This window comes from Hemiscyllium ocellatum, chromosome 4 (genome assembly GCF_020745735.1).
Source record: "Hemiscyllium ocellatum isolate sHemOce1 chromosome 4, sHemOce1.pat.X.cur, whole genome shotgun sequence".
Lineage (NCBI taxonomy): Eukaryota > Metazoa > Chordata > Chondrichthyes > Orectolobiformes > Hemiscylliidae > Hemiscyllium > Hemiscyllium ocellatum.
Window position 1 is genome coordinate 57,449,576 of NC_083404.1, and position 27,143 is coordinate 57,476,718.

Here is a 27,143-nt window from a genome sequence, read left to right on the forward strand (position 1 = left end):
TACCCTATTACTGTATGGGGAGGCATTGCATGTCAGCACCACCTCACCTGTGATCATAGTTTGCCAACACCTTAGATGCCGATCCTGCTTCACTTCCCTAAAGACTACATGTTGGCTACAAGACCATTTTCAAGGGTGACCCTTTTTTAATACCAGCTGTAAGGGTGTGAGGATGTAAACCAAGATATGTATGAACTTTATGTAATAATTGGGGTGGCACGGTGGCTCAATGGTTAGCACTGCTGCCTCACAGCACCAGGGTCCCAGGTTCGATTCCAGCCTCTGGCAACTGTCTCTGGAGTTTGCACATTCTCCCCATGTCTGCATGGGTTTCCTTCAGGTGCTCCGGTTTCCTCCCACAGTCCAAAGATGTGCAAGTCAGGTGAATTGGCCATGCTAAATTGCCCATAGTTTTAGGTGCATTAGTCAGAGGGAAATGGGTCTGAGTGGGTTACTCTTCGGCGGGTAGGTGTGGAGTTGTTGGGCCGAAGGGCATGTTTCCACACTGTAGGAAATCTAATCTAATTCACCAACCAAGGAAAGACCTAAGCTCCGGTACAGATGTGGGAGCCAGGATCCTTTTGATTGCCCTCACCTTATCTTCCAGTGGGTATAACTAGTCTTGTTGATTCTGTAGCCCAAGTAGGTCACTTGATATGTCTGGATCACACATTTTTCCATCCTAAGGCATAGATCTGCCTTGGAGAAATGTTTAAGCACTATGACCATGTTCTCTTAATGCTTTTTATTGTCTACCCAGTTATTAGCACTTCATTCAGATAAATGGGGAATTGGGGTAGACCTTGTAAAATGTTTACCATCATCTGCTGAAAGATGGGGCAGGCTGGCACCCCAAAAGGCAGTTTTGTATGTTGGTAGAAACCCTTATGGGTACTAATTGTGGCATACTTCTGGGAATGCTTATGTAATCTCAATTGCAGGTATGCATTGCACCTGCTCAGCTTTGAGGGACAGCTGCCCCCACCCTCCTCCTGCTGGTTTTGTGTGTAGCCCTCTATACGAGTGATTGGGTAGCGATCCAGTTGCGAAAAGCGGATTACCGTTTGTTTGAAACCCTCACAAAGATGAACCAAACTGTTGGGCTTCACAATCTGTGCAACTGGTGCTGCCTATTCTGATGGTTTGATGATAACTTGGCTTTCTGCCTCTACCTTTTCCTGTAAGGCAAATGATGCTGGGTGGACCTTGCAGTATTGTGGAATTGTTTCTTGGTCAACACATAATATGGCTTTGGCCCCTTTTGATCGTCCTCAGACCTTCCTGAAAAATATCTTGATATTTTATTAAGACTTCAGTCAGGCAGCCATTTTCTAATCGCAAAATGTTGAGCCAATCCAATTGAATCATTTTGAAGCAATTTTGCCCCATCAAGCTTGGGCCTGAGCCTTTTACTACAATCAGTGGTAACTGAACTAGCTGCTGCTTATATCTTCAGAGTAAAACCCGTTAGTGTCTCAGAATTAAAGGAGGTTTGGGATTGTATTACAGGTCATTCTGATATAACGTGCATTTTGTTAATGTGAATTCACTATAACACAATTGACGAACTGGGGACACTGTTTCTAAAGTGCAAACTTTTAAAGCATGTATTGGTTATAATATGATTCCGGTCCCATTTGTTTGAATGGTGCTACCAATACACGATTTTCTAATAACATGGGATTGCATGAGAATAGAACTGCTACATTATAGCAGAACAAAATGCATTCCTTAATTAAATCCATCAACGTTTGGAAGATTTTAGTATCTGGTGCCACAGGCTAAGTTAGGCTCCAAATAACTGAAAAAGCAGCAAGGCCACAAGCTGTCAGGAGAATTATTCATTGCTTTCATCTGCCTGGACGAAGTACCTCATTCTTTCCACATACTTGGGCCCAGTCTTCAGAAGAATCAACTGAGTCAAACTTCCCAAATAGTGGCATGATGCCAGAAATGCTTCCCCCAATTCAAAGATAACAACTGTAGAAAGTGATTCTGTACAGGGATGTTGTTCTCTCTTTTGCCACTGAAATAACTCCATAGGGGCCAGTAACCTGTCACCAGATCACCGTTTGTTTACTGATGCACAGTACATGACACGGATTCAGCTAGCTTGCAGTTGGCTCCTAAAATGAACAGAACACCTGACGCTCCTTTTATTTAAGCTCAAGTCACTTTATTAATGTATACATGTGTAGCTTATACATTTTATGACACTTATTTATATCTGTCAGTCAGGTCTCCCTAATTGGACCAGATTAACAGCTCCAATCAGGGAAATCGTACTCTGAGATCAACGTGGCTGACCTGGTTACAATCTCTACAGTTCCTGTGTTCATTTTAACAGGGATCCTCTTGATAAAATATGGTTAAGTGTTAACTAGAGACCCACTCATCACCAACAGGACTGCAGCTTGAACAAGGCAGTGTAAGCACAACTTTTCTTACAAAGAATTTGATATTCTTTTGTAAAAGTTTCACGTTTAAGAATACTTCCAGTGGCTGGTAAAGACACTCTAGTGAAAATGGACAGTCTGGGAGAATCCTCACTGGTGAGAGAGCTGACGTATCAGAAATTGAACGATGTGTTAGTGACCTTTACATCAGATGAGCTAATGTTTTCCCAGTTCAGCACTTAAAGGCCAATATTTTATTGTGTCGGTCAAGTTTCTATTTGATGTGACTTTGGAAAACAGATGTTGAGCAGGTATAAAAATCTGTTAAATGCATTCAGGTGACTGAGATAGATATGCAGAGACAGACAAGTCAATGATTCTAGTCTAATGTATTTCTGATGAACGTCTGTCTGTCTGTCTGTCTGTCTGTCTGTCTGTCTGTCTGTCTCTCTCTGCTACTGACTGAACTGAAGACTATTTCTGGTATTTTCCATTTTTATTGTAGGACTGCCCTTATTGAAATGAACTTGTACGCAGTTTTATGCCTCCATGTCATTCACCACTTTTCTCTACACTGCAGGTGTGAGTTGTGTTGTGATTAATGTCGGGTTAGCGGTCCCTTATAGAGACATTAACATTACCGAGACTGACGAGAAGCAGTGTTTCAACAGAGTGAAGTGTTCAGCTTGGCAGCAGTTGGGATACAGCAGCTGAGAAATAGCAGATGTCAGAAATGAGGGGTGAGCTATTATTCTTTAGGAATGCACTGGCACAGGAACCAGAAACTTAGTTTTTAGGAAAACAGCAGCATCTGCATTAGGCTACTCTTTGAAGAAACCTAGCAGCAAGGGTGGCACTTTAGCTCATCAAATCCTCTGTCATTCTGTTGAAGAGGACAACCCTTTCTTTTTGTCTTTTCAATCCGACCTCTGTCCTCTTCCATATCCATTCAGAATCCTTATTACCTAATTAACTCCCTGATGAAGGGCTTATGCCTAAAACGTCGACCCTCCTGTTCCTTGGATGCTGCCTGACGTGTTATGCTCTTCCTATGCCACACTTTTTGATTAACTTCCTACCTTGCTTTTTAAATGACTGAGATGATTTCCTGTCCATAATCTCCCAGTGCACTGCTTTGCACGTTCTCTCCATTGATTTTGTGGAGAAATATTCCTGTATTTGTTCTCTTACTAGTGGGTTCAGTTCAAATATTTACTGAGCCTGAATTCTCCTACTGCAGGTCAGAGCCTTTTTCATCCTTTGTACTGTCAGTTCTTAACCTTTATTCAAAGCACCACAAAGTAGATTTTCTCCATGCTTCTATCTGGGGAATTGAGATTTCCTGAGGGTGACTGAGCCTGCACACGAGGCTCCCATTCCTCATTTATGAAAGTGCTGCCCAAGGAGGGAAACCTGAGTATTGTTGATGCTGTGTTCGTTCCACATCTTAATGCCCCAGAGGGATTCAGCAGTCTGGCTAACTGGAGGGCAATCAGATAAATTTCAGGAAAGTACATCTGAAGTTTCCTATCTCTGATATGATAATCAACATCCTAATGTTAGATTCCCTTTGAGATTCTTCCACACTTGGACCACAGGCTTTCCTCTATTTATTTGTGCATATGTACTGTCTCCAGGATATCTTTATTGTCTGAGTTGCATTGGTACACGTGGACTACAGTGAACTTTAGGGGCAGTGCAGGTGTAATTTTCCTCTCCTTTTGCTTGAATGTTTGAGTAAAGTACAGAGAAGGTAAGCTCCTCAACAGTGCAGGCCAGATTCAGTTGCTTATTCTTTTTAAATTCCCCATTATACCTCACTTTTTATATATTGACCGGGTCCCTGTGTAAAGCTGGAGTGCATGTTTTGATGAATTAGAATCTCTCTGCTCCATACTGCTGATTTTCTATTTCTGAAAGTAGGATCTGTGGTTTTGGGTCATCACCTTGTTGTACCTTATTCATCATCCTGAGATATTATCGTTTTTCACAGGGCTGACAAATCCTCAGGAGAGAGAATGTGTTGTTGCTTTGGCGATAATATAAATGATAATTGTATTGATGGATATTCTCCATCACTACTCTCCTCCAATTTTGGTCTCCTGGCCAAATCTGATTTCCTTTTGTACTATTTCATGGCCATGTTTTCAACTGCTAAGGAATTTCCCCTGTAATCCTCTGTCACTTGCACCTGTTTTAAATCTCACCTATACAATCCAAGCCATTTTATTGTACCTTCCTGCAATGTGCACTTTGTTGTATAGACCAGCAATTATTGCTGATCAATAATTGCCCCTCAGAAGGTGGCTTTGAACAGTTTTTTACTTGAAATAGGTGCAGTCCTCTGTGATGCAGTTAGATTCTCAGTGCTGTAAGGAAGGAGTCCCAGGATTTTCGCCCAATGGCCAGTGAAAGTACAGCAATACAATTCCAAGTCAGGATTGGTATGAGGCTGGGAGGGCAATCTTCATTCATCTGCCTCGTTCCTTCCAAGTTGTCGAGGTTATTAGTTTGTGAGTTACTGTCAAAGGAACCTTTTTTGAGTTGTTGCAGTGCACATTGCAGATTGTTCACTGTGTTGGTGGATAGAGTAAATATTGAATAAGGTGTCAAGCAAGTGGGCTGCATTGTCCTGGATGGTGTCAGTCTTTGGTTTTGGAGCTGCACCCATCCAGGGAAGTGGGAAGAGTACTCCATCACACTCCTGACTTGTGCTTTGTAGATGGTAAACAGACTCTGGGGGGGTCCTGAGGCAAGTTACTTGCTGCAAGATGCCTAGCCTGTAATGTGCTCTTGTCTAATGTGCAATATTTATTTGGTGAGTCCAGTTCAGTTTCTGGTTAATGGTAACTCTTAGGAGGAGGGAATGAGATGTGAAAGGGTTAATTTGTTCTGCTGACATGTCAGAAATTGGATGTGCTGGGGTGGAGGTGGGTGTTTTTTGTATTGCAGGCAGGATGTGACAATCTAATCATACTCTTTAAGGAATAATCTAATCTCACATTTGTTTCTGGAAATAATGTAATCACTTTACATTTGTTTTTGGATGGCATGTGACTATGGGGGAGTGACAGGGGGATTGTGTCTTGCATGCATGACTGACTGATGTAAAACCCTGTATAAAGGGAGGATGGTTCCCTCATTCAGGGACCTTCGCTTGACATGCTTTGCAAGCATCACGAAGAGTATTAAGTGATTCACCAAAGGCTGGTACTTGCTGAATAAAGTCGTGGCTTTCACAGTTGGTGTATTGCAGTTGCGCCAAGTGTGTAAGAATCTCAAAGGGAATCTAACATTAGGATGTTGATTATGGAGGATTCAGTGATGACATTACTGTTGAAAATCAACTGGAGATAGTTAGATTCTCTTCTTGGAGATGGTCATTGCCTGGCACTTGTGTGGTGCAAATGCTACATATGAGCCCATACCTAGATGTTGTCCAGATCTTACTGCATTTGGAAGTGGACTGCTTGAGTACTGAAGAATTAGAACATTGCAATCTTCGCTCCAAAGATCTTCACTCCCATCCTCCTTCATTCAATACAAAAAGCCCTAGCTCCCTCAACCTTTCTTCGTAAGACATGCCCTCCAGTCCAGGCAGGGTCACGATAAACCACCTCTGCACCCTCTCTAAAGCGTTTAGATCCTTCCTTTAATTAGACAACCAGAACTGAACACAATATTTAATTGTGGTCTCACCAGGGTTCTGTTGAGCTGCAGCATAATCCTGTGGCTCTTAAACTCAATCCCCCTGCTAATGAAAGCCAACACACATTATGCCTTAATAGCCTTAGCAACCTGGGTGGCAACTTGAGGGATCTATGGACATGGACCTCAAGATCCTCCACTCTGCTGAGAATCCTGTCTTGAACCCTGTATTCTGTATTCAAATTCGACCTTCCAAAGGACTTTACGCTTTTCCAGGTTGAACTCCACCTGCCACTTATCATCCCAGTTCTGCATCCTGTACATGTCCTGTTGCAACCTTTGTATCATTGGCAAACTTACTAAACTACTTTTCACTTCCTCATCCAAGTCATTTATAAAAATCACGAAAAGCAGAGGTCACAGAACCGATTCCTGTGGAACACCACTGCTCACTGAGCTCTAGGCTGAATATTTTCCATCCACCATCACCCTCTGTCTTCTATGGGCCAGCCAATTCTGTATCCGGATAGACAGACAGGTTTCCCTTACTCTCGATATGAACCTACCACGAGGAATTTTATCAAGCGCCTTGCTAAATCCCATGTACACTACATCCACTGTTAAGCCTTCGTCAACATGTTTTGTCACATCCCCAAGAATTCAATAAGGTTTGTGAGGCATGACCTGCCCCTCACAAAGCCATGATGACTATCTCTAATCAAACTATGGTTTTCCAAATAATCATAAATCCTGTCTCTCAGAATCTTCTCCAGTATTTTGCCCACCACTGACATAAGACTGGTGTGTAATTCCCAGATTATTCCTATTCCCTTTCTTGAACAGGGGAATAACATCAACTAGCTTCTTAATCATGTACTAATTTACAAGCTGAACAAGTAAATATATTTGTCCTCTAGTTAAAAGACCTCCAGTTTAAATGGCCCCACAACCCCCAGACTGCCAGGAAGAGCATCAAAGACAACAATCTTCCTCCCAGCAAACTACCAGTCTTCTGAGACCAAAGAGAAAGCTCCAAACTGCCTCAATTTGTAAACTCCTAGACGTGGAGCAAAATGGGGTTTTGGTAAATGGAATTTTAAAAATGAAATTTGATCAATGGAATAATGCAGAATATAGCTGTTGTAAAATAAAGCTTTGGAGGAGATTCGTGCATGGATCTGAAAGGGTCAACTCTGAAGTGTGCTGTAAATCCACTCCCTGCGATGAGGTTATAGACACTTCTTGTCAGCACAGTTTAGGAACACAAAAGGAGTGAGGCCCAACAACTGATCCTCCTCAAAGTCTTGAATAATGTCTATCGAATCAATGTAAAATGTAGCTAGTTACTAACATGAAATGTACTATACCTTGTTAACTGCCAGTGTAGACCAGGTAGTGACTTTCCTTTACCACACTAAGGAAGCCCACTCTATGGTTCCTTACTGTTAAAGTGGCTGACAGTAGCCATCCTCCCCATTGGCAGCAGCTCATAACACTGCAGTGAGCTGGCCTACCCATGTAACAGTGATCAGCAAGTGCTTTCCTTGCCTGTACTTGACCTGATGTTATGAGATTCCATTGGGATTAGATTCTAGGTCAATTTCTTCCTGACTATGCTACCAACTCTGGAAGGTAAATCCTGCTTCATACCCAGGGACTGTGATTGAAGGAGTCCAGGATAGTGCCTTTCTAGGCGGTTATGACTGTCAGGTTAATGTCGGACTATTCTATGGTACAGCTGTACCAATTTTGACACACGTTACTGCATAGGCTAATAGGAAGAGCTGGGATTGACTGGCTAGGCCGTGCCTTTGTCGATGCTGGATTATGTCTCGTTTTATTCTTACTCTACACTTATCTAGCAGTTTGATACAAGTAAGTGGCTCAGCCATGTCATTTCAGAGGGAAGTTGAGAATCCATCACACTGTTGGGAGTCTGGAATCACACAGAGTAAGAATGCCAAATTTCTTGTCTGAAAGGATGAGTGAACCGGCTAGGTTTTCACAGCAACCATTTACTGAGCCTAGATTTTTTTTATTTCAGATTTGCTTATTTTAGCTGAATTACTGCTTTTATTGCTGCTCTAATGGTGATAGCAAGTGTAACTTGTGCATTTTACTGTGTGTATTTGTTTAGTGACGGAATAGTCCTTCAATTGTCATGAGACTGTGCTAATAACTGTAAGGAATGAATGGGCTTGTTGGTAAGATTGTGCTTTATGGTTAACTTTGCCTCTAATGATGAACTTTGTCTATTGGAAGTGCAGATCCTTTGTGGTACTTTTATATTCTAAGCATTATTTAAGACTCATGCCCCACCCCAGTCACTGGAATTTTATGTTTGAAAGGCAGTGCTCCCTTTCAGAAGCATGAGTTCACAATGAACTTGATGTTATTTCTGCCTCTTGCAGGGAACAGAAGCCCAAGGTTGCAGCTTGAAAGAAGAGATAAGTGAAGAGAACTACCAGGTAGGAACCTAAATGAGAATTCATTTACTGAGTGGCTGCAGGTCAGCTTTTGTTTAGTGATGTGCTTTGTGGCAGGATTATTAGAATTAAGTATAGACTAAAAATGTGGTTGTGGTTCTGTTCGCCGAGCTGGGAGTTTTTGTTGCAAACGTTTCATCCCCTTTCTAGGTGACATCCTCAGTGCTTGGGAGCCTCCTGTGAAGCGCTTCTGTGCTGATTCCTCCGGCATTTATAGTGCCTTGTCTCTGCCACTTCCGGTTGTCAGTTGCTGTGCGCTGCAGTGGTCGGTATATTGGGTCCAGGTCGATGTGTTTGTTGATAGAATCTGTGGATGATTGCCATGCCTCTAGGAATTCCCTGGCTGTTCTATTTGGCTTGCCCTATAATAGTAGTGTTGTCCCAGTCGAATTCATGTTGTTTGTCATCTGCGTGTGTGGCTACTAAGGATAGCTGGTCGTGTCGTTTCGTGGCTAGTTGGTGTTCATGGATGCGGGTTGTTAGCTGTCTTCTTGTTTGTCCTATGAAGTGTTTTGTGCAGTCCTTGCACGGGATTTTGTACACTACGTTGGTTTTGCTCATGCTGGGTATCGAGTCCTTTGTCCTGGTGAGTTGTTGTCTGAGAGTGGCTGTTGGTTTGTGTGCTGTTATGAGTCCTAGTGGTCGCAGTAGTCAGGCTGTCAGTTCGGGAATGCTCCTGATGTATGGTAGTGTGGCTAGTCCTTTGGGTTGCGGCATGTCCTTGTTCTGTTGCCTTTCCCTTAGGCATCTGTTGATGAAATTGCGCGGGTATCCGTTTTTGGTGAATACCTTGTATAGGTGTTCTTCCACTTTTTGCAGTTCTGGTGTGCTGTAGTGTGTTGTGTCCCTTTTGAATAGTGTCCTGATGCATCTTCGTTTGTGTGTTGGGGTGGTTGCTTTCATAGTTCAGGACTTGGTCTGTGTGTGTGGCTTTTCTGTATACCTTTCCTGAATTCAGCACAAAAAACGGATACCTGCGCAATTTCATCAACAGATGCCTAAGGGAAAGACAACAGAACGAGGACATGCCGCAACCCAAAGGACTAGCCACACTACCATACATCAGGAGCATTCCCAAACTGACAGCCAGACTGCTGCGACCACTAGGACTCATAACAGCACACAAACCAACAGCCACCCTCAGACAACAACTCACCACGACAAAGGACCCGATACCCAGCATGAGCAAAACCAATGTAGTGTACAAAATCCCATGCAAGGACTGCACAAAACACTACATAGGACAAACAGGAAGACAGCTAACAACCCACATCCATGAACACCAACTAGCCACGAAACGACACGACCAGCTATCCTTAGTAGCCACACACGCAGATGACAAACAACATGAATTCGACTGGGACAACACTACTATTATAGGGCAAGCCAAATAGAACAGCCAGGGATTTCCTAGAGGCATGGCACTCATCCACAGATTCTATCAACAAACACATCGACCTGGACCCGATATATCGGCCACTGCAGAGGACAGCAACTGACAACCGGAAGCGGCAGAGACAAGGCACTATAAATGCCGGAGGAATCAGCACAGAAGTGCTTCACAGGACGCTCCAAAGCACTGAGGATGTCACCTGGAAAGGGGACGAGCCGTTTGCAACAAAAACTCCCAGCTCGGCGAACAGAACCACATCAATGAGCACCCGAGTTACAAATCTTCTCCCAAACTTTGAACTAAAAACGTGGGTTCAAATCTTACTTGCTCTAGAAGTGTGTCATAACATCTCTGAACAGGTTGGTTAAAAAACATCTAGAGTTAAGCACAAACAAAATACTGTCTCTCTCATGAGCCTATAAACTGAGGTCCTAAATGCCCACTTGAGAATGTAGACGGTTCTAGGGCACAACTTGAAGAGGAGGAGGGATGTTCTCTTGGTGGCATATTCCACATTTTGCTCCTGCCTGGGTGCTGCCTGACTTACTGAGCATGAGAAAGTGAGGACTGCAGATGCTGGAGATCAGAGCTGAAAAAATGTGTTGCTAGAAAAGCACAGCAGCTCAGGCAGCATCAAAGGAGCAGGACAATCTACATTTCGGGCATAAGCTCTTCTTCAGGAATGACTTACTGAGTATGTCTAGCATTTTCTGCTTTTTAGTTACACCAAAAGCATTGGTAATTTTCTTTGTTTGTGGTTGGTGAACAGCTTTCAGTGCAGTGTCACACATGTGTAAACCATTTGTGTTCTGATCATGGATCTACTCACGCAGTACCAATATATCTGTTCTGACCTGTTATGTATTTCCAGCATTTTCTGCTATTGCTTCAGATCTGACTTATTTTTGATGCTGTATTCTTTGCAAGCTTTGATATAAATTGTGAAAGTTGCATAGCAAAAAAAAGTGCAAATGGGTTGTTCAGTTCTTTCATGGTGTAAGGCAGTTAGTGTCAGACTAACATCTACTCCTGAGCTAAGTTCAGATAGAGATATTGTTTCAAATCCTTTGAAGATAAACTCAAACAAAGCCCATTCATAAAGTACCGCATTTTTCATAATCAAATTTAATTATTGATAGACTTTCTTTGTTGGAGAGGAAAGACATTGTTGTGCTGCTGAAGTATCCGAGATCATTGGAAAGCCATCAAGTTTATAATCAAATAGACAGAATCCATTCCACTGAAATCATCACATTAAAACCATTATTTTTCAAACTGAGCTGGTCCTATACTTGCTGATTGATGTTTACAAGCAAATGGCCAGGAATCCAATCTGAATGTGTATGGAAATGGCTAGAGCATAGGTCAGTACCTCCTAGTGTGCAGCTGCTGGTGTCATAATAACCTGCTTTACACACAAATATTAGTTTTACAGTCTAGTGGCTTTTTTTTTAAAAAATAGAATATTTATAGTGCAGATAGAGGCCATTCAGCCCATTGAATTCGAACTTACCCTCCAAAGAGCAATCCACCTCGCCACCACCCTATATTTCCCCTGGCTAATCCACATGGCCTACACATCAAAGACAGTATGGGCAATTTTAATATGGCCAATCCACTAACCCTAATGAGAATGTCTGTCTGTGCGGAGTTTTGCACAGTCACCCAAGGCTGAAATTGAACCTGGGTCTCTGCTGCTGTGAGGCAGCAGTGCTAACTACTGTGCCACCCGTGCACACTCCAGTAAATCAAATGCACAGCAAAGGTTGGCTGCAAAACCTCTGTCATTGTACCTTCTACATTCTGATACCAGCCCACTAAATACAATGTCTTGGGATTGTACATGAGCCATATTCAGTCAAGCTGCAGTTGGAAAACACCTAGTCATGACCTTATTTGGATCTCTGAGCAGTTGGATAGAGAAGGTCATCCATTTGTGTTTTAAGCATCTGCAGCCAGCATGTTAAAAACAGAAGAACCAAAGGGTATTCCTTCTTCTCTGTCCACACAATCCAACTGTTTTATTTAAATGCAAATGACTGTAACTACATCAGGTTCTGCAGGCAGATCTTTTAGGAAGCCCTGAACCCAGCGTGACCACCTCGACAAGACCTGCAGCATCATCAAGCCAGCCTACACATCCTCAATGAACTGTATACTCCTTTTAATTTTATTGAACTTTGCAACCTCAGAAGTGCTGTTCAGAAATAGAAGTTGAAAGTCAACTGGAGAATTGATGGGTCAGTGGATGTTACCTATTCCTTGGCACACTGTTTGTTCTATTAAACCACCACTCATCCCCTCTCCCATCCTGGGCTGTCTGTGGGAGTCTATGCCTCAAGTAACATTATAAAGCAGACCCTCTGTCAATGATCATGTTGTTTATGGGAGCTTTGCTGTGCACAAATTGGCTGCTGCATTCTCAGTATTGCAACTGTGACTACTTCTTAAATATGGTTCATTGTACGAAGTGCTGTAAAGCATGTTGGGATGTCCTGTGGTTGTGAAAGGTGCAATAAAAATGCAAATTGATCTTCCTTTCACTCCCCCTTTTTTTTGTTTTGTTTTCTGAACTGGATTTGGTATTTAATTCACCTGGACAAAGATTCACTAGCATCTTTGTCCAGGTTTTTCATTGATTCTGATTTGAATCTGATTTGGTTCAGGTGAAGCATGATGCTGGAAAAGCACAGCTGGTCAGGCAGCATCCAGGGAGCAGGAGAGTCGACGTTGCACTTCTTGCAAAGATAGACGAGTGTGCTGAGGTGGCGGGGGGGGGGGTGGGGAAAATGTGGTTGTGGACCTGACAAGGGAGTCATTGGGAGGAATGGTCTCTCCAAAACCCACACAGGGGTGGGGAGGGAAATATATCTCTGGTGTGGGGTCTGTTTGTAGGTGGCAGAAATGGCGGAGAATGATGCGATGTATCAGGAGGTTGGTGGAATGGAAGGTGAGGACTAACGGGGTTCGAACCTTGTTGCAGTTGGAGTGGGGTTCTAAGGGTGGAGGTGTAGGAAGTGGAGGAGATGCGCTGGAGGGCATTGTCAACCACATGGGAGGGGAAATTGTGGTCTTTCAAGAAGGAGGCCATCTGGGTTGTTCTCTGGTGGAATTGGTCCTCCTGGGAGCAGATGTGATGGAAGAATTATGAATAAGGGATAGCATTTTTAGAGCAGGCAGGGTGGGAGGAGGTGTACTCCAGGTAGCTGTGGGAGTCTGTGTTTGCAGTGGATGTCCATGTTGAGTTGGTCACTGGAAGTGGAGATGGAGGGGTCAAGGAAGGGGAGGGAGAGGGAGGTGTCCAAGATGGTCCAGGTGGAAGGTGTTTTTGGAGCTGATGAACTGTTCAACTTCCTTGTCAGAGCATGAGGTAGCAGTCATCAATGTAGCAGAGGAAAAGGTGGGGAATGGTGCCAGTGTAGCTGCAGAAGATGGAATGTTCCATGTACCCGACGAAGAGACAGGCACAGTTGGGGCCCATGCAGGTGCCCATGGTTACCCCTGGAGATAGTGGGAGGATTGGAAGTAAAAGTTGTTGTGGGTGAGAGTCACTTCAGCCAATTGAATGAGTGTCAGTGGACGAGGAAGAAACAGAAGGGTTGGAGTCCTTCATCGTGGTAAATAGATGTGTATAGGGACTTGATGTCCATGGCGAAGATAAGGCACTGGGGGCCGGAGAAACGAAAGTCATGGAGGGGGTGGAGGGCGTGGATGGTGTCCCGAACGTAGGTGAGGAGTCCCTGGACTTGCACTACTTGTGATGTCATGGGACAGTGCCGGGAGCGGAGGGTGGGTTGGTTGGGGATATGGACCTAACAAGGTGCCAAAAAGGCTACTTGTGGTAAAAGCCATGATGTTAGTGTCAAGTACTTGCATGGATAGAGGATTGGCTGAAGGCAGGGAGTAGGGATAAAGGGATCTTTGAGTATGGCAGTCGCTGACTAGTGGAGTTCTGCAGGGGTCATTGTTTGAAACTTAACTGTTCATGTTACACATTAATGATCTGGATGAAGGTACTGAAGGCATTGTTGCTAGGTTTTCTGGTGACACAAGATAGATGGAGGGGCAGCTCATGTTGAGGCAGGGAGGCTGCAGAGGGACTTTGGATAGGCTAGGGAATGGTCAAAGAAGGGGCAGATGGAATACAATGTGGGAAAATGTGAGGATGTGCACTGTTAGGAAGAATAAATGTGTCAATTATTTTCTAAATCATAAAAAGCTTTGGAAATCTGAAACACAAATGGACTTGGGATTCGTAGTTCAGGATTCTCTTAAAGTTAACATGTAGGATCACTTGGCAGTGAGGAATACAAATGGAATGGTGGCGTTCATTTCAAGAGGGCGAGAATACAAGACTGGGCATATTTTGCTGAGGCTGTATAAGGCTCTGGTCAGATTACCTTTGGAATATTGTAAGTAATGTTCATCCCCATGTCAAAGGATGGAAATGCTGGCCTTGGAGGGGACCAGAACAGGTTCACAAGAATGATCCTGAGAATGAAAGACTTGTCTTATGAGGAGCTGTTGAGAACTCTGGGCCTTGATGGAGTTTAGAAGAAATTTACAGAATACTGAGGCCTGGATAGAATGGATGTGGAGAAAATGTTTCCACTGGTAGGAGAGAGTAGAATCAAAGGGCACAACCTCAGTGTGAAGGATTGACCTTTTAGCACTGAAATGAGGAGTTTCTTCAGCTAGAGGGTGATGAATCTGTGGAACTCATTGCCGCAGATGGCTGTGCAGGCCAAGCAATTGAGTGTCTTTAAGACAGAGATTGATAGATTACTAATTCTTAGATATCAAGGGGTGGAGGAAAGCAGGAGATTGGGGTTTAGAAATATATAATCCTTGATCGAGTGGCAGATGAGACTCTGTGGGCAGAATGGCCTAACTCTGTTCCTATATCTTATGGTCTCATGGACATACCTGCAGTGCAAGCATTTTGGAGAAGGTAAATCAAGCTTATTCTTGGGATGAAAGAGTTTGTCTAATGTTGAAAAGATTTGTTGAAAGAATAATAAATAGATTATACTCTTATAAGACGTTTACTCTTTATCGCTAGAAGAATAAAAGGAGATCATTGAAAATTATAAGATTCTGAAGGGAGTTGACAGAGTAGCTCTTAAGAGGATGATACTCACTGTGAGGAAATATAGAACATCGGGGTATAATTTCAAAATAAGGAGTCTCCTATTTAAATTGGAGATTGAGAGAAGAAATTCTTCCTAAACCTACAGTCGGATCAGTCATGAATAGCAAAATAATCTTGGGAAGCCTATTGACCTGCTTGCTGGTTCGATTTTTCTCATGAGACTGCAAGTACCAGAAAAAAAAGGACAAAAAAGACCATTGGCCAATGGTCAAAGTGGCAGAATAAACCCAACATTCTGAAAGAGAAATCAGTTACCAAGTAATACTCTCAGGAACATGGCACTGTAAATGTAAAGCGCAGATGTATGACTTGGAAAAGAAAGGTGAAAAAGAATTTGAAAATTGAATTAGACATTAATGACATACAGAAATAGGGATAAAGACTGACAGACAGAATAGAAGAACTTCCTTTCTCTATAAAGTCTCATATAAAGGGTCAGATGAATTTGTCCAATTTTGTTCTCTTCATCACTGTTTGGAAATGGAGTGGACTTCTTGACAAATGGAATGGGAATTACTCTTGACACTGAGTTCTGGGCCTGCCTAATTTGAGGAGGCAGAGGATGCTAATGTTTGGATTTCTGTCACTGATGCCCAGTCTGAAGTAGTTCTGGGTTGGACTGAAGGGTCGGTTTCCATGCTGTACATCTCTATGACTCTATATACAAATCAGACTCACATGGTTCCAAGGTGACAATTTCTGACCGTCTCCTTCCCAATTTTGTCACTTTCTAGTTTTGCTAACTTGAGTTAGTGTTTCAAATTGCATTTAAAGATGTTAAGTACTGCTACCTTGCATTTATGAATAACCTTTTTCCTGACTATTCATTCCTTGATATTGTAGGCATAGCATAATGAAGGGTTTGGTGGCACCTACATTATGAAAAATTTAGAGTTTAACCAACCCTTTCTCAACATGAAGGACATTTTAGAAACCTCGGTGGAGAGGAAACAGATTACTGTCGAAAATAATTTGGAGGGAGAAGGGCACTCCCTTATATTGTGAGGGAAGACCAGAAAACAGATTGTGTTGCTGGCACTACATTTAAAAATAAGTCTTAGCATTAGTATTGTGATTTAATAAAATAATTTAAATTTTGAAAATGTTGGTTTTGTGAAATGGTGGGCATATTTGAGATTGTGTGGCTGCTAGCAAAACCGTAAATGAGAGGTGTGCTGGCACAGCATGAAGGATTGTCAATAAGTAGTGTTGCAAGTGATAGGAGTCCAGGCTCTTCCCTGTCGGGGTGGGACAAGTTGGACATTATGTCACTTTATACTATCAGTAGTTAGCCACTGATTAAAAGATCAAGTCTTATTATTAGAGCAGAATCTTGTTTCCTCCAATCAGACTTTCATTCACTGCCTTCAATCTGAAGGGCTCAAAGCAGCAAGTATAAGGAAGCTGCAGCGACAACATGCATCAGCTCCAAACAAAATTCTGTAGTGGATTCACCATAACTGCCATCATCACCACTAACCCTCTTCACACCCAGCCAGACCATGGCCAAACCAGCACTCTTACAAATACAACTTTGGATTGGTCGGTCAGCTTCAAACTTTGTTCATTTACTCATTTCAAATAATGGTGATAATGTTTCACTTGACTGTATGCAGAACGCAGGCAGACTTGCTGCCTGTGATTGCCAATGATGAAAATTACACCTGTAATTTCTACAGTTAGTGTCATATGAATCTCGTACAGTTCACCATGGATGGATCAGTCCCACATTGCTCAGACTGCAAAGGTTAACAGTGAGACCTCTGTTCCTGATTTGGGTCCTGGGCGAATTTCAGGCTCTTGTGTAATATCAAGGAGCTCCAACACACTGAACTAAGGATTAGTGAAGACAAAAGTGAAATGTCAAACATCACCTGAGAGATTCTGCAGGAGATTGCACTTCCACATCAGTTTTCAGTGAGGGATGGTTTGATGGATTTTTTTAAATATGTCTTTAACACAAGGTTTGTGAATTTGGTTTTAAAATATTGTAGCTATTTATTCCACAATAAAACTAAAAGAAAAGAAAAAAAAATAACAAAACAAAAAAATCTTTACTCAGTGAGTCGTGAGTTCATGGAATGCCCTGCCAGTAACAGTGGTGGACTCTCCCTCTTTATGGGCATTTAAACGGGGATTGGATAGGCATATGGAGGAAAGGTTAGGTGGGCTTGGATCGGCGCAACATCGAGGGCCGAAGGGCCTGTACTGCGCTGTATTTTTCTATGTTCTATGTTCTATATGTGCAGTTCTGGTTTCCTTACCAAAGAAAATATATAATCGCCATTGAGGGAGTGCAGTGAAGATTCACCAGACTCAATTCTCCATCTCTTGTCGCAAGAGGAGAGATCAGGTCAATGGACCTGTATTTGTTTGGAGTCCAGAAGAACGAATTGTATCAAGTTTTGACCGGGCTGAGCAGACTAGATATAGGAAGATGCTTTATCCTGGTACAGGGTTCTAGAGCAAAGAGTTACAATCAAAATATTGGATAGGTATTTATGACTGAGATGAAGAAACATTCCCACCCTCAGAGGGTGGTGGACCTGTGAAATTTTCTACCATATAAAGAGTGGAAGTTAGGAGTGCGTTTATAAAACAAATCGATTTCTCGACACTAAATGTTCGGAGGTACGGGGAGGGAATGGTCATAGTGTTGAGATAGAAAACCAGCCATAATCATGTTGAATGGTGAAGCAGGTTTGATGGGCTGAATGGTCTCTTGCTGCTTGATGTTCCCTCTAATTTTTCTTACTGCTTGCACAGGCCTCTGAGGCCTGGAACCATTAGTCAATGCTGACCACTGATTGCCATGCATTGGACCATTGGAGCAGTTGTTCATGCATTCAGTTGAGGGAATATTGCTCCTGCTTCCATCTCCTGATTTTTTTTTCAGTAAGGTGTTGGGCAAACTTCTGAAATTCTTCCATTGGCATAGCCCAGGAATAGTGAAGCCCTCAAGACACTTTTTGAGTTCTTGTGTTCACGTGGCTGTAGAACCATCTGCAAGTTAGTGTGAACCCACTTTCTAATGAGAGATAATTTTGACACTCAAAGGTTTGGACCTATTACAGAATATTAATTGGGGATCCACAGCCTTTGTTAAAGCCTTTTCATTAGCTCACTACCCAGAGGTGATAAAGTCCACCAAGCTTTGTGCATACACAGTTGCTGACTAGCTGAAAGACTGCCACCTAAAGTGAATGATTGACTGACTGAAAGAATGTTACTCCTCAAACTGACATTTACAGTAACTAAGTAACATTCAGTTTGAAAGAAAATAGTCAGACTGACCTTCAAAAACCTGCTTAGAAATCATTAACGTAAAAGTAATTAAATTGAGCTCACACTGGGCTGGCAGAGATTTGTAGATGAGGAAGGCACTGAGCAATAGAATGATTGATAAATCTTTTACATGTAGACACAAGGAGAACCATAGTGCAGCATGCTCAAGGAAAATGCTGTCAAGATCAAATGCTGTATTACAGGGAATAAGGGATGTTCACTGATTTAAAAGAAGTGTTTTTAGTGAGGTTCAGGTTACTGCAACGGGTCGCTCTAAGTATTGTACTAACCCAAGTTCCTTTTGGGACCGATGACTGGCAAGTGACAGCAGGTGAGCTATGTTATCTTTAGTAAAGACAAAGTGAAAGCAAAAAGCATACTGTGGATACAATGCCATTAGTCATGTCACTTGTTTTTAAGCATGATGTTCTTGGACAATGCTTAGTTTTAAGGAACACTACCACTACACATGAAGAATAATTGTTATGTAACTTATAACCTAAAACTGAGCAATTGCTTTGCAAATTTAGTCCAGGGTCATTTTAAATGAGAATTGTCTTTTTGAAACGTATTGGCAAAATGTTTTAAAATTGGCTAATGAAGCCTGATTGCATGGAAATCTATCGCTACATTTGCATGTAAAGTCTCGACAGCAAGGTTTGGGTCGCTGGTGGCTGTAAGATTGGTTTCCAATGCAGAGTGACACCAACAATGCATGGTCAGGACTTGTACTGGCTCAGGTTACCATGAAAGTCCATCATTTTTAACTTTCATGTTCCCCTGAGGTATTGAGTCTTCGGTTAAACTCAGCACCAATTGGCCCATTATAATGGGAGAGCAGTTTGTGGTTCTCTGGGATTATACTGTAAGCCTGTGTTCAAATTGCACTGGCTCCAGAGGTGTGTCACAACATCCAAAGATGTAAGTTAAGTGAATTGGCCATGCTGAATTGCCCATAATGTTCAGGGATGTGTAGGCTAGGTGTATTCTTCAGGGGCAAACATAGTATAGGAGGAATGAGTCTGGGTGGGTTACTCTTTGGAGGGTTGATGTGGACTTGTTGGGCCAAAGGGCCTGTTTCCACACTATAGGAATTCTATATATTTAAAAAAAATCTCTAAACAGGTTAATTAGAGAATATCAACTGTAAAGCTTTATCCTTTTCTTAGAGGCTACATAATTAAAATTTTGAAAACTTTTTAAAACCCCCTCAACTCCAGAATCAACCTAGTGAACCTCCTCTGCACCTCCTCCAGTGCCAGTACATCCTTTCTCAAGTAAGGAGACCAAAACTGTAGACAGTACTCCAGGTGTGGCTTCACCAGCACCCTGTACAGCTGTAACATAACCTCCCTGCTTTTAAACTCAATCCCTTCAGCAACAGCTTCTGTGAATGCATCAGTTTTTAAAATTTTAATTATGTAACCTCTAAGAAAAGGATAAAGCTTTACAATTGATATTCTCTAATTAACCTGTTTAAAGATCTTTTTAATATATAGAATTCCTACGGTGTGGAAACAGGCCCTTTGGCCCAAAAAGTCACACCAACCCTCCAAAGAGTAACCCATTTTAAATCATGTCCTGATTTTAACATTCTGCACATGTGTTATGGAGAAATTTTACTCTGATATTTCTTTCTTGAAATGGGGATGGGACTGTGCTTATCTCATTTACTTTGAGGTAGTTTGTAAGAATTTGGAAATTCCCTTTTTAGCCACCTTGTTTTTAGATAATACGCTGCCATGTGAGATTTGGTCTGACTTAATTGATAGCCTCATGTAAAATGAACAGCATTCAATGGGAGAGAATATCACAGAAATAACTGACAATAATTCTCCTCTTTCATGAGGCAGTGAGAGAGTATGTTGTTATTAATCAGGTCACTTTATGCTCCCAGTGAAATATTATTTTAGCAAATTGAAATCTGAAGAAAAGGTTGTAATTTTCACATTCCTATCTCTCACAGTCTGTAATACTCTGTAACACCTCATTCCAAGCATCTGTTTAATGTGCATGAAACTGTGATACTGCTCTGATTGCATTAATAACATTTTAACAGCCTTGCTACAAACTTTTAAAAGATACTGTTACACTATTGAGGTAATGAGTCACATTTCTCAGAGAGGAGAGCATAGCCTCCTACTCAGTACCTGCTGATTTGGATTCCCTGAAACAAAAGTTTTACTCACTGGGCTCCTTCACCACCACCGTTCCTATCACACTATCTCACAGCTTCTGATTGGAAAGTAGTAAACTGCACATGCTGGAAATCTGAAATAAAAACTGCAAATGCTCAGCAAACAGGCAGCGTCTGTGGATAGAGAACCGGAGTTAACATTTCAGCTTGATGTTCTGTCATTGGACCTGGGAGAAGCTCCAGAGATGCTACCAGATTTGCTGAGTATTGTCTTCTTTGAAATCCACAGGCAGAATCTTTTGATTAGATCCCCTACAATGTGGAAACAGGCCCTTCGGCCCAACAAGTCCGTACTGACCCTCCGAAGAGTAACCCACCCAGACCCATTTCCCCCTAACTAATGCACCTAACTCTACCGGCAATTTAACATGACCAATTCACCTAACCCACACATCTTTGGACTGTGGGAGGAAACTGGAGCACCTGGAGGAAACCCACGCAGACACAGGGAGAATGTGCAAACTCCACACGGACAAGCGGGAATCGAATCCAGGACCCTAGTGCTGTGAGGCAGCAGTGCTAATCACTGAGTCACTGTGCTGCCCCAATTTGTTTGTTTGTGACTGTTCAGAGAGCTGGGCCTGATGGTTGGATGGAATTTTGCTCTCCCTCTGTACCTCAGGCAACACACCAGATAGTATTTTTTTTTACAGGCAATTATGTCCTTATCTGCTCATTACATATTCACATGGAATGATAATAACTCATTTTATGGGCATATTTCTGGCCCTTACTGGACTTTCTGATCTCCAACACTGGGGTGCTTTAACTTAAAAAGCACGTCTACAGTACTTTGCTCTCTATAATCCAAGAGTATTGTTTAACTTCTGCTCGTTAGCCCACCCACCTTCTGGAACCATTACAGACCAGACACAAATGGTACCATAATTTAACAATCCCTCCCTAGAGATTCTACTGAAGGTCCTCCTGGAAAGGAGGAAAATGAAGTCGTCCAGACTGAAGGCAGCCTGGACAGAAGTGACTGCAGCGTTAGTATTGTGGCCAGTCAAGAGTCTGGTTCTAGTCCTGCATGAGAGTGAATGATCTGCTGCACCCTGTCTATGTACACTATCTGCTCAATATTTCATACAATGAGTGTGAGATCACATCATAAGGTTCACACTGCAGTGGACTGTCACATAGGAGACTGGGTACTGGGCATCTTGGTCAGATGATTCAAGTGTGACCATTGCTGGTCACTTCATTGCAGCTACAACACTGTGAGCTGATGGTGTGTCAGGTACTGAGCTTTATTCACACATAGGTTCACAGATGTGTTTGTTCTCCTTTCACCAAATATTTCCATGGGACAAGGCCACAATCATAAAAGATGGCCTTTTGAGTTCAGACCCACTTTTCTCCTTGGTCAGCTTAGTTGGCATCTGCCAGTGTAGTTGGTTCACTTGGGCAGGCTTCTTGTCCCAGTCAAACTTTGCCCCTACCGCAGTAATAGTTTAACAACAGCAAGTATAATACCTCCCATATGACTAAGAGTTAATGAGCTAAATGAGTGGAGAGAGGCTTCACCCCTAACATGGTAAGTGTTTGTTTGCCAAAACCGGCATCTTGATTCTGAAGGACCTGGGTAACTGCAGAGGTTTGTATTCACTACAGCTTGGAGGAAGAAAGTAACCCCCAACAGATCGATGCCTTATCTATGTGGCTGGGTTTGTGAGCATGTATGTTTTGGCTAACAAGACCAAGTCCATGAATGCAATTTCAATGGGTTGGGATGTTAATGAGTATGAATGATATGTTATTGAATGCAAAATGTCTCCAACGATGAAGGTTGGGAAACATGCTCACCTGAAAGGTTCTGAGAATTCAATAGCAAAGCTTTAAACTTGCTATAATGGAAATGAATGTTTTAATTGGCCCTGGCCCAGCTCAGTTGCCCTGCCTGCCCCCCCTCCCAAAGGTTCCACATTGGCCTGGAAAATTCTACCCACTATTCAGAATCCGACTCCAGAAACCATTCTGCAGTGGCCGCTGGAAAGGAACCCGTCATAACAAATACATGAGAGGTTGAGACATGTCGTCTCTTACTGGCTCTTGTTTCAGTGAACTTCGAAAATCCTTCATTGTCTGGCTGTGCCAGGCATTACTCTGGAATGTTATTTATCTAAACTAATTTTGCTTTATTCCAGGTGCTCAAAACCATCTCTGAATACACATAGCAGTGACATGGAAACACTCTACCCTTACTGTGAAGATCTTCTAGACTGCAATCCTAAATTATTTTACAAGTGCTCTATTACCCTGATGTAATTTATTTCCAGTTGAAGTAGCTTTCCAAATCTTTGTCCTATTGCCCAGTGGATGGGCACAGTGGTAAGCACTGCCACCTCACAGTGCCAGGGACTCTGGTTCGATTTCATCCTTGGGCCACTGTTTGGAGTTTGCACATTTTCCTCTTGTCTGCTTGGATTTTCTCCAGGTGCTCTAGTTTCCTCTTATAGTGCAAACATGTGAGGGCTGGGTGGATTGGCCAAGCCTGTAGTGTCCAGAGATGTGTAGGTTACATGGATTAGTCACGAGATAAGCAGGGTTACAGGAATTGGGTAGGGGGTGGGTCCAGGTGGAATGCTTGTTTGGAGGGTCAGCATGAACTGGATGGGCTGAGGCGCCTGCTTCCATACTGTAGGGATTCTATGATATTCTCTTGATTTGTGGTGGATTCCAATGTTGATCAACTGTGTTCAAGTAGGAATTGAATTCACAAGCTGCACCTTCTTTACAGCTAAGAAGTGATATCCTCAGCATTCGCAGTAGGTGACTGGTACAGGTTTTCACCTACTGCTGCAGTTGGAAAAGGGTTGCTTATAATGACATATGCCATGATATCACTATGGAACAAGGCAAGGAGGTGGCTCCAAAGATTACCTCAACCAATAGCAGAAATGAACCTGTTGGTATTATTCTGCATCATGCTCTTGGCCAACTCAACTAACTGTCTCCTTGCACTGTCTGATATCCTGTGTTTTTGGGATCTTATTCTTGGTAGCTATTCATTTTGTTCCTTTGTAGTAATTTTTCTTGTATTACCCCAAAAAAAAGTGCAGATCTTGGAAACCTGTGAACTGCCTGTAGAATGTGGACAATTACATTATATTGTGGCAAATAGAACTTGCATGGCATTCCAAATATAGAATGACCAAAGCATTACAAAAGTTTTAGGTTAAATTCAGTAAAGTTAATAATGTAATCTCATCTTTTTGCTTTGTTTGTCACCACCTTGGTCAGATTCTATACAGCCAGTGATGTGTTGAGTGCCCTTCTGAAATAACTCCAGAGGCCAGTATTCCATCACCAAATCACCCTTCATTTACACTTGGAGAGTCCTTGACATTAATCCAGCATCCTCTAGAGCCAGCTTTCAGTGTGAAAAGGGTGTCTGATACTCCAATTCTTATCTGTCAGCCAGAGCTCCAGCTTGGACCAGATTAATTGCCCCAATCAGGGAACTCATTTTCTGAGGTCCACCTGGCTGACCTTGTTACAATCACTACATCCCTTCCCCTTGGAGTCTGAGGATGTAGGCACGTTGTTTTGTAGCACCTCCTGGGCATTTTAGCATCAGGTTAAGTTCCTCTAACTCTGCCTCTGAAATAGGCAGCGTGAAATTTACAGTAGCTCACCTCTTGCACCCGTGGTGTCTTGGGAGAAATTCATTCTCCTCCTCGGGCAGCAAAGGTGTCCAGGCGGCAACATCTGAGATTCTGAGGTATCCTCAATGCTTGACTGAGAGAGTTCAGAAATTTGAAAAATCGGGCACATTTTACTCACGTGGTCCACATGCTTGTTCAGGATCGTCACACCTACCTGAAATTGATAGCTACTGACCTGACCTTGCATTGACCACATCTCTTAAACATGCAGGGCCATTCCTGTAGTTCCTACATCAAACTTTTGTCCTGTGAAGTAAATTGGCTCTCTTGCTTAGTGGAGTCTTGTGTCCTGCATTGGTGTTCCTGATGCTGTTTTACCCTTCCCATTTAACCAGGTGTGGAGTCTTCTCCTCATTAGCAACTCTGCTGGAGCTATCAATGTGGTTGCATGAGGGGTGGTTCTATAATCCAAATAGGAATCAGGGCAATTTGGTATCTAGTGAAGCTGTAAGCTGTTCTTTAAACCTGCTTTCAAGGTTTGGGGTGCCCTTTCTGCCAGACCATAGGAAGATGAATGGTATGGAGATGTCCTTACATGCCGAATTCCATTCCATCTTTAGGAAATACACATTCTCTGCTGATAACCAATGGTCTGTTATCCATGACCAACCCTACCAGGAGTGAGTGTTTGTAAAAGATAAAAAAAAACACTTTGTTATCCCGTGTTTGGTAAATGAACTCTGCACGTCCAGCTACTTTGTATGGGTGTCCACAATGAGTAAGAACATTGAGCCCATGAAAAGACCTGTGTAGTCAAAGTGTAACTGAGTGCAGGGTTTACCTGGACTGTCCCGTGAATGTGGGGGAGTTGCTGGCAGTAATATTTATCTGTTTGCACCTGGGCATTGTCCCATCAACACTATGTCTGCATCCAATCCTGACCACCAGGTATAACTTCTTACCAACGTCTTCATTTTGGAAATCCTTGGAGGAGTTCAGCCAGTATTTGGCAGTGAGCCTTGCTCGGGACAATCACTCTTGCCCCCCCCCCCCCCAAATAACAATATGCCATTCTCTACCGTGATCTACTCTCTTCGGGTCCAAAAACATTTCGGTTCTGGTTGTGAGAGCCATTTTGTTTCCTCCATCGTCACCAGTTGTTTTAGTTTTGCCAGGACAGGATCTTTGTGTCCAAATTCTGATACTGCCGGCTGTGACTGGAACTGGGTCCAGAAAATTGAAAACCATTATTGACTCTTCCAGTGGTGTAGCAGTGATGGTGTATCTGCCATCAGGGGGCAGCTCAACATATCTGCATTTGCTGCTTGGCCTTCTGGATGGTGTTCCAACTTGTACTTATATGGACTTAAGTGTTAGAGCCCACCGCTGAATTTGGCCAGAAGATGATTGCTTTATTTTTCCACTTCCTGAAAGCTTTGATTTGGCTACGTGACCTTTTCCAAGGCTTTTTTAAAAAAAAAAGTTGATGCAAACCTGCCAGGACGGAGGCCAGGTTATGCATGAACTTTCCATAATAATTCATCAGCCCAGAAAAAGACCTAAAGTACAGATGAGAGAGCTGGGCTGTTTTTGATCACCCTCACTTTATCTTCCAATGGGTGTAACTCAGTCTTTTCAACTCTGTAGCCCAAGTAGGTAACTTGGGGTGTATGGAAACACATTTTTCCCTTTCAAGGCATACGCTGACCTAGGAGAAACATCTAACCACCAGGTCCATGTTCTAAGTGCTCCTTATTGGTCTTCCCTGTTATTAGCATGTCATCTACATAAATGGCAACCTGGGGCAAACACTAAAATGTTCATCATCCATGAAAAATTGCACAAATGGCTGTCTTGTATATGGTACAAATACTTATCTAACTGCAATTATAAGTACATATGTCTGACTTATGTACAGCTTCGTGAAGGACAGTTCCCCTGCCAGCTTGGTGTATAAATCTCTATACAAGAGATATTTATCCAACTGTGAAAGGTGGCTTTCTAGTTGTTTAAATTCCCCACAAAGGCAAACTGACCTTTTGGGCTTTATGGTCAATATGACTGGTGTTACCCACACTGCACAGGTTTGATGATTCCTTCGCTTTCCAGCCTTCTGCCTCTACTTTTGCCTGCAAAGGAAGTAACACTGGGAGGGCCTTGCAGAATCATGGAGTTGCTTCCTGCTCAACATCCAAGGTGGCTTTCGCTCCTTTGATAGTTCCTGGACCTTCCTGAAAAACTTCTGGGCATTTAATTAGGACTTCACTCAGGCAGTCATTTTCTAATTGAAAAAGTGTTAAGCCAATTTCACCCCATCAAGCTTGGGCCCAAGCCTTTGACTAGTCAGTGGTAACTGAAGCAGCTGCTTCTCATAAGAGGCTGGAATCAAAGTTGTACCTTTAATTTGTCAAGTCTCCCTGATTGTAGGTTCTCAGTCAAACCGAAGTCTTGCACAAACTTAAAGGTGGGAGTCTAGAGAGAATTTTAGTTCATGACTGTTTTTGTAATTACTGAAACAGCCGCTCTGGTAATGACCTCCATTAGAACTAGGTGAATGTTTGTGGTTCGGATTTGGATCTTGCTAAGCAACTTAACTGTTCATGTAGGTGGACTTTCCAGGATAACGGCTTGAGTTTAGGTCTAGTGGGACCCTGTCTCTAGTCCTCATAGTGGCAGCAACTATGACTTGTTTTGGGGGTTTTGCTGTGTGAGCTGATGTGATTAGGATATGTTCTGAGGGAAGTTATGCTATTGCACTCACTAAGTGGTGTTCGTCAAACTCACTTGGACAGGCAAGGGTGTCCACTTCTACGAGAATACCCTGCAACTCCAAATGCTCCACTTGTTGCATCCTCCAATGGTAAAGCCAGTTGTCGTGTTTGTTGAAGTACAGGGCGTCAGCTAGTTGGTGCTATTGCCTGGTTACATCATTAATCCCACATACAAAATGGTCTCTCAGCATCTCATTAGGGTTAAAC

General features: G+C 42.6%; 1 protein-coding gene across 8 annotated transcripts in view; it reads left to right on the forward strand.

The window, feature by feature from the left end:
- The window catches only part of LOC132815383 (neurocalcin-delta), a 313,099-nt gene that overhangs the window by 102,276 nt on the left and 183,680 nt on the right, over positions 1–27,143 (forward strand). For 6 of the 8 annotated variants that reach the window (XM_060824272.1, XM_060824270.1, XM_060824274.1 and 3 more), the window contains one exon: positions 8,456–8,512. The exons of the other annotated variants lie outside the window; for them this stretch is intronic. The gene's annotated coding sequence lies outside the window, so the exon portion shown is untranslated. The remainder of the gene's footprint in view (positions 1–8,455; positions 8,513–27,143) is intronic. 8 annotated transcript variants of the gene reach the window in all.